At 45.3% G+C, this 14,302-nt stretch overlaps 1 protein-coding gene across 1 annotated transcript in view; it reads left to right on the forward strand.

The window, feature by feature from the left end:
* The first annotated feature begins 1,439 nt into the window (after window positions 1–1,439).
* Window positions 1,440–14,302, forward strand: part of LOC144691099 (transmembrane channel-like protein 5) — a 264,020-nt gene continuing 251,157 nt past the window's right edge. The window contains exon 1 of the mRNA XM_078559169.1: window positions 1,440–1,556. The gene's annotated coding sequence lies outside the window, so the exon portion shown is untranslated. The remainder of the gene's footprint in view (window positions 1,557–14,302) is intronic.

Below are 14,302 nucleotides of genomic sequence, written 5' to 3' on the forward strand. Positions count from 1 at the left end.
ATTTTCTGTTTTTACTCCAAATGAGATAATATCATGGTCCCAGTCTTGTAGTCAATAGTCTGATTTCACCCCTCTCCTAACTATACTTCAGTTCTGTTGAAGGGTCATGAGGACTCGAAACATCAACTCTTTTCTACTCCACCGATGCTGCCAGACCTGCTGAGTTTTTCCAGGTAATTCTGTTTTTGTTTTGGATTTCCAGCATCCGCAGTAGCTTTGTGTTTTTAGTCTGAGTATTCTGTTTGCTTCAGCCATATCTAAGCTTCAACTTCTTCTCAGTCACCTTTAACTGACACCTAATCACATCATATTCTGTGTTCTTATGTTGTGTATCTATATGGAAACTAAAATAGGGCATTTATCCCAATCGGAGTCAATTGTAGATCTTGACTATGCTGGTTCAGTGAAGCAGTAATGATGCAGGTTTAGTTTGTAGCAGATATAGACTGTTTGTAGAATCAGCCATCTGGCTGTTTACATGACAAAAGGATATTGGAGAAAGGCTGAATTATACATGTTTGTAAGTCCATATTATTCAAAGGGTTCGGGCATGATAATAACATTTAGTTCATACTAAAATTGTAAGGAATAAAGCATAGATCAAACTCTTCTCCCGACAAGATATTCATATTCGAGTTATTGTTGTTTAAGGTCAATCAGAAGGAAAGCAAGACAAAGAATGTGGAACAACATCCAGAAAAAATTCCAATGGAGCCAAGAGAAAAGGTGAAAGGGCAGAAGTGATGGAGAAGTAAGTGCTCCACCTGAGAAACGTGAATGTCAATACGCATGCACATCTGGATTCTTCTCATGGTCTTCACGTAGTAACATATGTAGTTAGTGTAAATCGATTAAGAACATAAGAAATAGGAGCAGGAGGAGGCCATTCGGCCCCTCAAGCCTACCCCACCATTCAATAAGATCATGGCTGATCTGTCCCAGGCCTCGACTCCTCTTTCGTGCCAGCTCCTCATAGCCCTCAACTCCCCAATATTTCAAAAATCTATCCACCTTCTCTTTAAGTACTTTCAGTGATCTAGCCTCCACAACTCTCTGGGTTAGAGAATTCACTACCCTCTGAGAGAAGAAATTCCTAAGCATCTCAGTTTTAAATGAGTGTCTCCTTATTCTGTAACTATGTCCTCTAGTTCGAGATTGCCCCACTAGTGGAAACATCTTCTCAACATCTAGCCTGTCAAGCCCCCTCAGAACCTTGCACTTTCAATAAACTGTAATGAACAAAAGCCATTCTTGCAAATCTACGTAAGTGTAGCGCTTTAGAGCCTTTTCCACCTTAAACAATCTCTAATAAATGCAAAAGGTTGTTGCTGTTAACTCCGTTTCTCCAGCTCAGCTGACCCAGCATCTGTTAACATTACAGTAAGGAAATGTGACAGGTACAGGGGGCTGGGCGCTGTGTTCCGGGAGGAGGAGAATCCCATTGCCAGCAGGTTAGTTGCTTCCAGGTGCCGGCGCTGCTGTGTTAAAACTTCGACGGGAAAAGGATCGATTTTAAATGGCAACTTCGACCCGGGGAATGAAGATTTATCTATAAGGTAAAATGACGCTTTATTTCTTCTCGGTCGAGTGGATTGGTGATTCACAGTTACTCTAGGTTTGTGGACTGTGCAACGGGATCTTCTCACGGATCTTGATGCTCTATTTGTCAGGAAAAGCAATCTTGTAGTTGTTAACCACCTGATATTCAGATTGTAATATTTACACCTAAAAACGATCGTTGTCTATTTCTGGCGGGACATCCACCAAGATTTGCCTTGAGTCTGTTCGGAAAGTTCCTGACCTTCGATCATTCCAAGCAGCTATAGTCTGAAGCTGTTGGAATTTAACTTTGGGGCTGCCTTTGGACTTGTGTATTTGGTACTTGGTAATGTTTCCCTGCGTGGTCTTCCGCCAGGGAATTTTCACAAGAGGTTTCCAGTGAGTGTAGTTGATGGTTACATTAATTAAACAGTTCAATAGATTTTCCTTAAATCAGTCCTTACGGGGCATGGAGATTAAGGTTTGTGGAAGATTGTTCCAGTCTTTAATTGCTGTTGGGAAAATAGAGTTGGCAAAGGAAACACATTGGAGTGTTTACAGTTGGAGCTGTTGGTTACCAACTCTTTTTAAAATTCATTCAGGGGATGTGGGTGTCGCTGGCTGGGCCAGCATTTATTGCCCATTCCTAGTTTCCCTTGAGAAGGTGGTGGTGAGCTTCCTTCTTGAACCGCTGCAGTCCATGTGGTGTAGGTACACCCACAGTGCTGTTAGGGAGGGAGTTCCAGGATTTTGACCCAGCGACAGTGAAGGAACGGCAATATATTTCCAAGTCAGGATAGTGAGTGACTTGGAGGGGAACTTCCAGGTGGTGGTGTTCACATCTTTCTGCTGCCCTTGTCCTTCTAGATGGTAGTGGTCAGAAGTTTGGAAGGTGCTGTCTAAGGTGACTTCCTGCAGTGCATCTTGTAGATGGTACACACTGCTGTAACAGACATGGGGGGCATAGTTGCGGTACCAACCCTAAAGGGCATTAATGAACCAGATGGGTTTTTATGACAATGGTTTCATGGTCATTATCAGACTTTTAATTGAATTCAAATTCCTCTATCTGCTGTGGTGGTATTTGAACCTGGGCCCCCAGAGCATTGCCCTGGGTCTCTGGATTACTAGTCCAGTGACAATACCACTATGCCACCGCTAGCGTCACTATTACATCACTGCCATCGATGCTGCAGGTAGTTGATGGCATCAAAGAACAGGACCACCCATAATATTGAACAATGCAAAGATATTTTAACAAGGGCAGCACCATTAAATGTGTTTTTATCAAATGTTTCTCTGATGTGTAGTCTTAAATGTTGTGTGATCTCACTCTGACATTCTAATACCATTGTTAAGGATTGCAGTTTTCACTGAATATTGAACTACACTGCCCACCCCCCCAACAAAAAACACCAGTTGAAAATCCGTGGATCGCGATTGTGATTTGCTTGTTACCTCACTGCCTGCCCAGCTCCCGACCCTCACTGCCTTCCTCCTGCTCACTGCCCTGCTTCCTTGTTGTCTCCTGCTCCCCGCGATAGAGGGAGCAGGGCAGTGAGCAGGAGGGAGGCAGTGAGGAGCCAGGTGCAGGGTGTCCAGTGAGGCAGTGAGTGGGGCGGCAAGCAGGAGGGCAAGCAATGTGGCCAGCGGTTGGATGTGGGGCGGTGAGCAAAGCGACAAGGGGGAGGGTGGTGAGCAGGTTGGTGAGCTGGGGGAATAGTAAGTAGGTGGCGAGCATTCCACGGGTGCACAATGATGACACCAGCAGCACCACACATGCACTTACGAGCAGAGTAGGTGCTGACTTCCCATTCTAGGTGCATAAAGATGATGTCAGCTCGTATTGATTTCCTGTTCCAGTGCGGTAGCAGGAGATACACTGTCCCTTTACTGTATTTGAAGAGTGATGGAAGTTCCATTTCATGGACCCAAGCACTTTGGATGCCTTGGAGGCCACTTTGACTTTGAACATTCCACTTTAAACTGGATTCCAAAGTAACAGCATTCTTTAATAACTTCAAGGGCGGAATCATGCAATGAGTCATTGGGATGTTCCTGAAGGCTAACCTCATCTGCTGCTTCAGTAATGGCTCTATAGCCTAGGCAGTCTGCAAATTGTCTGATTTGGCTTCATACTTCTTCCTAGATATCATTTGTAAAGAGGAAAAACAAATGTGGGCCCAGGAAGGTACCTTGGGTATGCCACTGAGTTTCCAGTTTGAGGCTTCCCATTCACTGTGACTCTTTGTTGCCATTTGAAGAAATAGTCTTATCTGTTGCTTAGTATTTCATTGAACACCATAATGATCTAGTTTACCTAGGTAGCTTCATGTGTGGTACACATTCAAAAGCCTTGGAAAAATCTAAAATAGCTAAATCAGTGGTGACGTGATTGCCAAGGTTATAGGTCAGATTGTGGATGGTAAGGATGAGTTGTGATTCTGTTGATCTAACTTTACGAAAGGCATGCTGTTTGTCAATAAGAATATTCTACCCTTCAACATGTCTCGTTAGCTAACTATTATCATGAAAATTTAGTTACCTTGTTGGAGAGTGGGAGGCCAGGAACTTCAACTCCTGACAAGGAGCAGACTGGAAGTGGGCTACACATGCGCAGTTCTGCAGTGTAAGTTCTTCAGGCCCAGGACAGGCCAAACACACCTGCGCATGAAGAGAGGAGAAAAGGTGTGAAAACCAGGGTCATGTGACCAGGTGCAAAGTGCCATTGCAGGCAAGTGTCCCAGGAAAGGGGGTGGGGAGAGGGGGCACGGAGAGGTCCCAAAGGGAGCAGGGATGGAGAGAGGTACAAAAGGGAGAGGGACATGGAGACGTCCCAAAAGAAGAGTCCCAGAAAGGGAACAGGGACAGGTAAATGTCCCAGTTCAGTTAGAAGGAGAAGAGCAGAGAAACAGGTTCCAAACAGGAAAAGGGCTGCGGAAAGTGAGAGAGACAGAGTTTCAGTGAGATTGCTTGACTCAGTGTTAGGAATACCTGGGTGGGTTGTTGAGAAATCCATGGACTCTATCTTGGTCACACCTGCATTTACTGTGCAGCATGGTGAGTTCAACCACAGTTTGCCTGTTAATTCACATGTACCTCATATTAATTCTGAATGTTAGAGTATAAGATAGATGTGTAATTTATTATACATTTGATGTCTAAGATGTTGCTCAAGGAGGAAAAAAATGTCTCTTATTTCTTGCACATCTCTCTCATCCTTTCCTACTCTCTTATTGCTTGTTTTGCCACCTGTGTCTTTCTGTTTGTCTTCTACTGTTTTGCTTTTTCCTTTCCTTTTTGCCCTCTGCCTCTCTCCAACTTTATTTCCTTCTCTATCTTTTCTCGCTTTCCTTTTTATGCTTTCAGCCTTTCTCTCACTTTTTTATTTAGATATCTTTTTCCCTCTTTCTCCACATTCTTCTGTATGTCTCCCAATCTTTTTTCAATGGCTCACAGACGTGCTCCTTTATCAATGCACTGAACTAATGTTACAATTATCTGAGAAAGGAAACCATCTATATTAATTAGGGACAGGTTAGTTGAATTGACACCATCTAATATTATTTTTCCTCATTGTGTGTTGTTGATAGTAGCAATGAGAATACAGTCAGTTATATATCACAAAACAAAACAAAAACAGAATTACCTGGAAAAACTCAGCAAGTCTGGCAGCATCGGCGGAGAAGAAATCAGTTAACGTTTCGAGCCTTCATAGCCCTTCGGCAGAACTGCAGCATAGTTTCAACAAGGGAGAAATATAAATTGGTTTAAGGTGGTGGGGGGGGGGGAAGAGACACATTGAGGGTGTGGTGTATATATCATCTCATCACCATCATAGTCTGTAACCTTTTAAGAAATGATACTGCACTTCAATCAGACAGGATTAGAATCTTGTTCTCAGCATGGAAGGACTTCTCAATGTGGTACCATAAAAAAAAATATTTTGTTAAAGTGCAAAATTGGCTCACAGTTACCACTGAAGTTATATTTTTGGACAATCCACTTAACCATTAGTTCTTCATTAAACTCTGTGATTTAAAAAAAAACTTTTGTTTGATGCGCTATTGCCTTTTGGTGTTCCTTGAAGCCCTCGTAATACAAATACTAGACAATTATGAATTATCTTTTCATTTTGTGAAGAGGTAGGGGTATTTTGACGGAAAATACTCCATTTTTCATTACTGTCTGGTGGTGAAGGATTTGGTGTGAGTTTTAGCAGTTGATCAAATCTTTCATCAGAAGCCCAATGATTGCAATAGTATTTAGAGTCATTGTGGCACCAAAGGAGACCACTTGGTCCATCGAGTCCATGCAGGCTTTCTGTAGAGGAATCCAGTCAGCCCTATTTCAGTTGTTTGGGAGCAGTGCAAAATGGAGAGGAGGAATAAATAAGTAACAATGTTTATCTACTTTTATTTCTTGGTGCTCTACTTCCTTTTAAAAATGGAATGTAGTCAAGCCTGATAAGGTTCAAAAACGAAGATGACTGACAGACAATGCAGTGTGATGCTATAATTCTGATATCAATGTTTGTGGTTCCAAAGTGCATATTCAGCAATTTACTGCAGACGCCAACATAACTGCTTTAGTTACAAGTGCCATATGTAAAAGCAAAAAGAAAGACTTGCATTTATATAGTGCTTTTCACAACCACTAGATGACTCAAAGCACTTTACAGCCAATGAAGTCATTTTGATGTGTAGTCACTGTTGTAATGCAGGAAATGCAGCAGCTAATTTGTGCACAGCAAATTCCCATAAACAGCAATGTGGTAATGACCAGATAATCTGCTTTTGTGATGTTGATTGAGGGATAATGCAGTGATTGAGCTGTGGAGTCTAGCAGTGTGATTTGTATTTTTGGAAACTGTTTCCCAGATTGCCAGCCAATTAGAGAGGGAGAGGAGAGGAGGGAGGGAGAGGTCAGGGGGACATGAATTGAGGGCCAGGAGAGATTGGGGATGGGAGGGATATTGATGTGGAGGCAGGAGAGATCAAGGGAAGAGGGAAAAGCGTGGAAGCAGCTGCTAATTCGAAGAAGGAGGGGAGATGATGCGAGGGGACAGTGTGAGTTGAGGAGGGGGGTGGTTGAGTGGTAAGAGACCATGGGCCTCAGACAACATCGGGAGAGTATTGGGTAATTGGGGCTGGTGTCTGATCACCAGGGAGGTTGACAGGTTTCTCAGGGATGGAAGGAAAGCGCTCCTGCTCCTCTAGCCTGCTGGAAAAGCACTTACTTCTTCCATGGGGCAGCCTTGCCTTCCTTTATTTGTTGCCTTCCCAAGGCCCAAGGAACCTAGCCAGTCAGCATTAAAGCTGGAAATAACCATTTGGTGTACAGAACTTGAGTATTGCTGAAAAAGGGGCAATTTTGTTGAAGCTTTTTGTCTTGCACTCATCAGGACAACTTGCAAGAAAATGCCAATGTCAGGGGAAACAGCAAATTTATATTGTATGAGGAGAGAATGCTGATTGGCTGGCAAGTGGACTCTGATTGGTAAAGGCATTGCCATGGAGAAGGCACCAGTTGATGGTGACTGATAGTTAACTACCAAGCATTGTTTGAAATTTAAACCGGGCAGCTTGACTCTGATTGATCAAGGCATTGCCCTGGGGAATGAACAAGTAAATGGCTGCCACTTATTTTGTTTAGCTGAAACAGGCGCAATGTGTGTTCTTTTTGTTTGCAAAGAACAGGGCCTGTGTATTAACATATGTAGCTTCCAGTACACACAAATGTGCCACATTGTGAGCCTGACTGACAATCTTAAATTGGTTGTCAGTGTAATCCTTCGCAAACTGAGGATTATTTAGTAAATGTTATCCAATCGTGGAATCATATCTAAAGATGGGCATTAAGCTGGAACAAAGCAAGAAAACTGAGGCATGCAGCCAAATTGAAATATTTAAATGGGAAACCCACCACTTGGGAGGGACTGTCCACCACTTCCTTCCTACTGATCCACCTCCATTAAAACCAGAACTGGGTGGATTCGAGGAGGTTTGGGTTCAGGTTTGATGTTTTTGACACGTTTACTTCCCCCCACCCCCTACATTTTGGGGGCTTTAATTCCCCCTAATCAAGTCAATGACTTTTCCTCAGAACTCATCCTCTACCTCTATAGTCTCCTTCAGCACTGCTACCCCACCACCAGGTCAGGTTTGACACATAGGGCAGAATTGTCCCAGGTTGCACTAAATGTGGTAACAGGCGGGAAACAGAAGGTTTTACCCGCCGGCCACAATGGCAGCTTTTCACGCCGTATCATCCCAATCCTGCCTCATCAATCATGCGTTCCTGGGAAACACACCGTTTCGATGGTGGGCAGGCTCTCACTGGCCCGCCACACCATCACCTCGCTGCTTCCTGATGCCAAGTGCAGCCACGTGCACACCTCTCAGTGCTTCCAGCCCAGGACGGCTGCACAGAGGACATGACCCCGAAAGGCAGGAAGACTGCAGCACCCTGATTTGGTGACACATCCCTGGAACACCCTTTGGATGCCGTGGGGGCCCGCATTGATGTCCTCTACCCCGACTCTAGTCTCAGGAGGTCCAGTAATCTCCCCACTCTGGTAGGCCATGGCAGTGGTGGTCAGTGCCAATGCTGCACAGAAGAGGTTGGCCATCCAATGCAGAAAGAGGATGAATGGTTACCAGGGTAAAGCAACCATCTCATCACTCTAAACTCACACACTCACAAGCCCATCACACATTCACTGGCATCTCACTCACTGCCAGCTCAAGGGACATCACCACTCACCCTCTCACACACACCCTCACATCTCCATCTGGCCTCACCTCCTCTGGAGACTGCCTCCTCAACCCTCACCACCTTGAGGCCACAGGACTAGATCAACACACACCCTGAAATACCCACCTTCCCCAGTATAGCCTGTGCCCTGCAGCCTCATGCCTTGCCTGAGGCCACTTCTCCCACTTCCCCAAGCAAGCCCTAGCCCAGCAGCCGTTAAAAGCCACTCCCGCCTTATGGCTGGTCTGATAGGTAGAAGCCTCCCCGTGAACCCCCCTAAAAGTGATGTGGTGCTATCTGAGAAGCTTGGCGCTGATGACCATGAATGCTGCCTGAAGCAAGGTGGCGAACAAACCTCAAAGTCCTGTGCAAAGCGCAGCTCACCAGGTGCACATTGTTTATGTATGGTTGTGAGGCACCCCGACATACTTGGAGGATCCAGCGTGGGGGGATGATTCTGGCAAGCTGGGCTAATAATGATATGCAGACGTATTATAATTAAGTTCCCGACATCTGACAGCAGGAAACGCGACCCACCATTGATGGGCAGAGTGGACGATTGCAAACTGATTTCACGATGTCGTGAAACTGATTTTTGGCCTTCTCACCATATTGTCCGCTCATGCCGCCAAACACCTTCTCCCCAACAGGCACGGAACATTCTGCCTTTAACATAGAAACTGCTGCCAAGGTACAGCTGATCCACCAGCTCTCAACAGGGATAGGCAGCTATCTTGCTTTTAAACTGAGAGAAAATGGTCACCTCTTTAATGAATGTCTGGTTTAAAAAGATGGCTGGTGACTTCTTACACGTTTTGAAAACAAAATTTCATAAATGTCATAAATTGAAATAAATTGATAAATTTCCTCCCTAAGTTGTTCCATAGCAGTCTGAAGGAGTCTGACTCAAATACTACCTTCTGAAGGCTGTGTTCTACACTTCTTGTTATTACCTTGTGTAATTGATGTTTCCACATATTTATCTCTCTTTGAATAAAGATTTTCCTGAAGATTCTCCACCATTGTTAGCCATGCGTTCAGCTGCCTAGGCCCTAAGCTCTGGAATTACTTCCCTAAACTTCTTTGGCCGCCTACTTCTTTCTCTTCCTTTAAGATGCTCCTTAACACCTATCTCTTTGACCAAGCTTTCTCCCCCAATATCACCTTATGTGGCTTGGTGTCTAATTTTGTTTTATAACACTCTAGTGAGGCTCCTTGAGATGTTTCTTTATGTTGAAAGCGCTATATAAATGTAAGTTGTTATAGTTGAAGAACAGAACTTTCAAACTGGCAGAGTTGTGCTTACAAATCTTCTCCAGATATCTGGATGTAAATCTGATTTCAGACCTTCCTCTGAACAGTTTTCAAACTGAGCTCCAGCTCATTGTACAGGTTTTTTTTTAACTAAACTCAAATTGCACCATCTGCCCATGGTAGGACTTGACCCCCAGTCTCCGGAGGACTCTCCTGGGATATCTGGATTACTAGTCCACTGACAATACCACTATGCCACCACAATACTGGTGCACTGCTTCCCATATCCTGCTAATTGCTGTCAATCAAGAGTAAATAGCTGCAAAACACTATATACATGTGTGAAGCCCCACCATTGCACTGGGCCTTGGAAAGTTCACCATGTATATCAATTCTAAATTTACATTTCACTCACTTCCGTTTTTGTCTTCTGACCAGGTTTCCATGGCATATTTACAAGTAGGAATTTGGGTCTGCTTTATTTATGCTGCTTGATATTTTACTAAATTAAAAGAAGCCCTGACACTCCACCCCCAATAGCTGTCTTCTTGCTAGAAATTGAAACTTACCTTCTCTACGCTTTCCTCATAGCTCACTTGCTTGCTGATATATCTATTCTGTAATAGAGTGAACACAATCGAGTACACTGCATTTAAATAAATGTATCAATGTTGTATTTAGTGCAACACTGATTGAAAAATCTAGGCTTAAGTATGGACTGGCATTTAAAATCTTCAGCATAAATTCTGTGGATTATTCTGACTCAAATTGCTTCACATAATCTGGATATTGAAATGAAAGAGACCTATCTAGTATTATTCCCAGGTCCATTTCAAAATCATGAATATGTGTTTGACAAACTATCAACATCCTGGGGGTTACCATTGACCAGAAACTTAACTGGACCGGCCATATAAAGACTGTGGCTACAAGAGCAGGTCAGAGGCTAGGAAACCTGCATGAGTAACTGTCCTCATGATTCCACAAAGCCTGTCCACCATCTACAAGGCACAAGTAAGGAGTGTGATGGAATACTCTCCACTTGCCTGATGAGTGCAGCTCCAACAACACTCAAGAAGCTTGACACCATCCAGGACAAAGCAGCCCGCTTGATTGGCACCACATCCACAAATATTCACTCCCTCCACCACCGACACACAATGGGAGCAGTGTGTACCATCTACAAAATGCACTGCAGGAACCTGCCAGGCCTCCTTAGATAGCACCTTCCAAACCCATGTCCATTACCATCTAGAAGGACGAGGACAGCAGACACATGGGAATACCGCCAGCTAGAAGTTCCCTTCTAAGCCACTCACCATCCTGACTTGGAACTATACCACTGTTCCTTCACTGTCGCTGGGTCAAAAACCTGGAACTCCCTCCCTAACAGCACTGTGGGTGTACCTGCACCACACGGACTGCAGCGGTTCAACAAGGCAGCTCACCACCACCTTCTCAAGGGCAATTAGGGATGGGCAAGAAATGCTGGTCTAGCCAGTGACGCCTACATCCCGCGAATGAATTTAGAAAAACTGTTTTTTGGAGAAAGTGAGCTTTGTGGAAAGGCCAGTGTCATTTTTGTCACACCTCCCATCACATGCAAGTGATATAATGTCATATTCTAATGTAAGTTACTAGATCTCAATGTGTACCTTAATAGGAGAGATTTATCTTTCTATGTTGAGCTCTTTTTTGGAATGATTAGTTGCACCGCTTCAGAGATATAGTGAAGTCAAGACACGATGGGCAGAATTTTCCATTCGGGATACTAAGTGCAGTGTTGGGCAGGGTTAGTGGCGAGTTTCCTGCTGATCGGCGGGGTTGGGTTCTCACGTCCAATCTTCTCCTTGAAATCTCATTAATTATGCAAAGACGAGCTGCTTGCTGAATCTTGTAGCAGGGTGGGTGCTGATTCGTCTGCCAGCCCCACCTAATGGAGTCGAAGTTCCTGGCGCCATATTTAAACACTATCCAAACACACACATTACTCTCTGCAGCCCAGCTGCTCTGGAATTGATCCCAAGGAACAAGAAGAGTGCACAAAGATTTAGCCACAGCTCCTTGGAGGCTTTAATTAGAGGTGTCCGCCAGCACTGGAAGATTATTTTCCCCAAGGATGGACCCAGGAGGTCCACCAACTTTACCTCGCTGGCCTGGGAAATGGTCGTGAAGGAGGTCAGCTCTCCAGAGGACACCTGTCAAAGCCAGCAAAGCCAACAGGGTGTAGCAGTGAGCAGGCTGCCTCAACTTCTGTTGCAGATGTGGGGTTAGAAAGATTAAGACACCTTGATATCGCTTTTGGGTCATGGGTGTTCACTCATTGTATATATCATGCACCTTCATAAATACATATGCTGTTCATGACAATGATCTCGTCATTTGAATGCGTCGTGTATATGCATCTATATGGCCTCTTATTGCAAGGGTGAACCCAACTCCCACTCCATCATTGCCTCCCTTTGTGAGCCTCATATTCATGTGATGTCTAGGTGACTGATGTTAGTTACTCACCCCTGGCTAGCTTCATTAAGTGTGAACTTCACATAATGATGAGCCTTACTGTAGAGGGCACCTGTCACCTCCTTGATACATTTATGTGTTGAGGACTGTGAGATGCCACATAGGTCCCCTGTGGATCCCTGGAACATCCCCAGGCCAAATAATTGAGTGTGGCGATGACCTTCAGGGGTACCAGCAGGGGATGTCCATCACAAAAAGTGCAATCAGATTCAACTTTTACACATGGATCACGAGGTGCTTCAATAAATATTACAGACATTTCAATATGGTCATTACAGACAGTCAGACAGTGCAATGGGATTGAAGCTATTGACATACATCATGTTGCCCTCTGAGGTGCTTCAATACAATTATGATTCATTTAGTGTTCACTACATGCAACCATTGTGAGTCATACAGCCTGAGGGGTCTACACAATTTCCAGTCCCTCAGTGCACTATGGCAGAAAGATCTTAGACAGTGACCTTTCCTCACCATTTAGAAAATTGTCAAATTTACCTATTTTGGGACCTGCTAGAAGTGTACGAGAGTATGCTCCTGGCCGGCAGCATGTCAGAATCCATGAGAAAAGGCATCATCGCCCTCATCTACAAGCGGAAGGGGGAAAGGGATGAAATTAGAAATTGACGACCCATCTCACTGTTGAATGTGGACTATAAGATTCTGTCCAAGGTTATCGCCAATCAGGTCAGATCTACTCTGGAGTTGGTGATCCACCCTGACCAGACCTGCGCTGTACCCAGCAGGAAGATCTCTGACAGCCTCACGCTGCTCAGGGATATGATTGCCTATGTACAGGACAAGGGTGTGGACACCTGCCTCATCAGCCTGGAACCAGGAGAAGGCCTTTGACAGAGTGTCGCACACCTACATGGTGGATGTGCTTTCCAAAATTGGGTTTGGGGAGGAAATTCATAACTAGATCCAGCTGCTCTACAAAAACATCAGTAGCGCAGTTTCAATCAATGGGTGGGAATCAGAAAGCTTTCCAATTAAATCTGGAGTCAGGCAGGGCTGCCCTCTCTCCCCTGTCCTGTTTGTGTGTTGCATAGAACCCTTTGCTGAGTCCATCAGGAAGGATCCGGGCATAAAAGGAGTGACGATCCCAGGCAGTGGAGACACTCATGTCAAAGCCTCCCTGTGCATGGACAATATCACCATCTTCTGCTCGGATCCGCTGTCGGTGCGCAGACTGATCAACATCTGCGACCAGTTCGAACTGGCCTCGGGAGCCAAGGTAAATCGTGGCAAGAGCAAGGCCATGTTCTTTGGGAACTGGGCTGACCGATCCTTTGTCCCCTTCACAGTCAGGTCAGACGGCCTGAAGGTGCTGGGGATATGGTTCGGAGGGATCGGGGCATGCGTTAGAAACTGGAAGGAGCGAGTGTCTATGGTGGAAAGAAAACTGGGCATGTGGGGATGACGCTTCATCTCCATTGCGGGTAAGAACCTGGTCATCAGGTGTGAGGCACTCTCGCTGTTGCTGTACGTGGCGCAGGTCTGGCCCATTCCACACTCCTGCGCGATGGCGATCACTCGAGCCATCTTCCGCTTTATCTGGAGGTCGAAAATGGATTGTGTCCACAGGGACGCGATGTACAAGCCTCTAGATAAAGGGAGGAAAAAAGTACCCAACACCACCCTCATCCTCGTGGCACCCTTGTGTGCAGCTGCATCAAGCTGTGCGTAGACCCTCGGTACACAAACACCAAGTGTCACAATGTGCTGAGGTTCTACCTGTCCTCGGTGTTGCGAAGGATGGGTCTGACCACGCTGCCGCGGAACGCTCCAAGTAGTTGGACTGTGCCGTACCACCTGTCCCTCGTGGGAAAATTTACTTTTTGACCACAAATCCATCAGGCAGTGATCAGTACGTAATGTCCTAGAGGCCCTGCGGGAAAAGGAGATGGTGGATCCTGTCGGATGGTTCCCCGAGCAGACTGTCAAAGTCATTTGGCAGAATGCCTCATCACCAGAACTTTCTAACAAGCACCATGATGTAGCTACCTGGTGGTGAGAAAGGCCCTTTCCTGTCAGATCCTTCCTACACGCCACGAGTCTCACCCCCTCTGCACGCTGCCCTCGAGTTGGCTGTGGTGGGGCAGAGACCGTTGTTCACCTCCTTGTGGAATGTGCTTTTGCAAAGAAAGCCTGGAGAGAGATGCAGTGATTTTTGTCGAGGTTCATCCGGAGCGGTGCTGTGACAGGGCTCTGTGCTCTACGGGCTGTT

Source organism: Cetorhinus maximus, chromosome 15, assembly GCF_964194155.1.
Source record: "Cetorhinus maximus chromosome 15, sCetMax3.hap1.1, whole genome shotgun sequence".
In the NCBI taxonomy this organism is placed as follows: domain Eukaryota; kingdom Metazoa; phylum Chordata; class Chondrichthyes; order Lamniformes; family Cetorhinidae; genus Cetorhinus; species Cetorhinus maximus.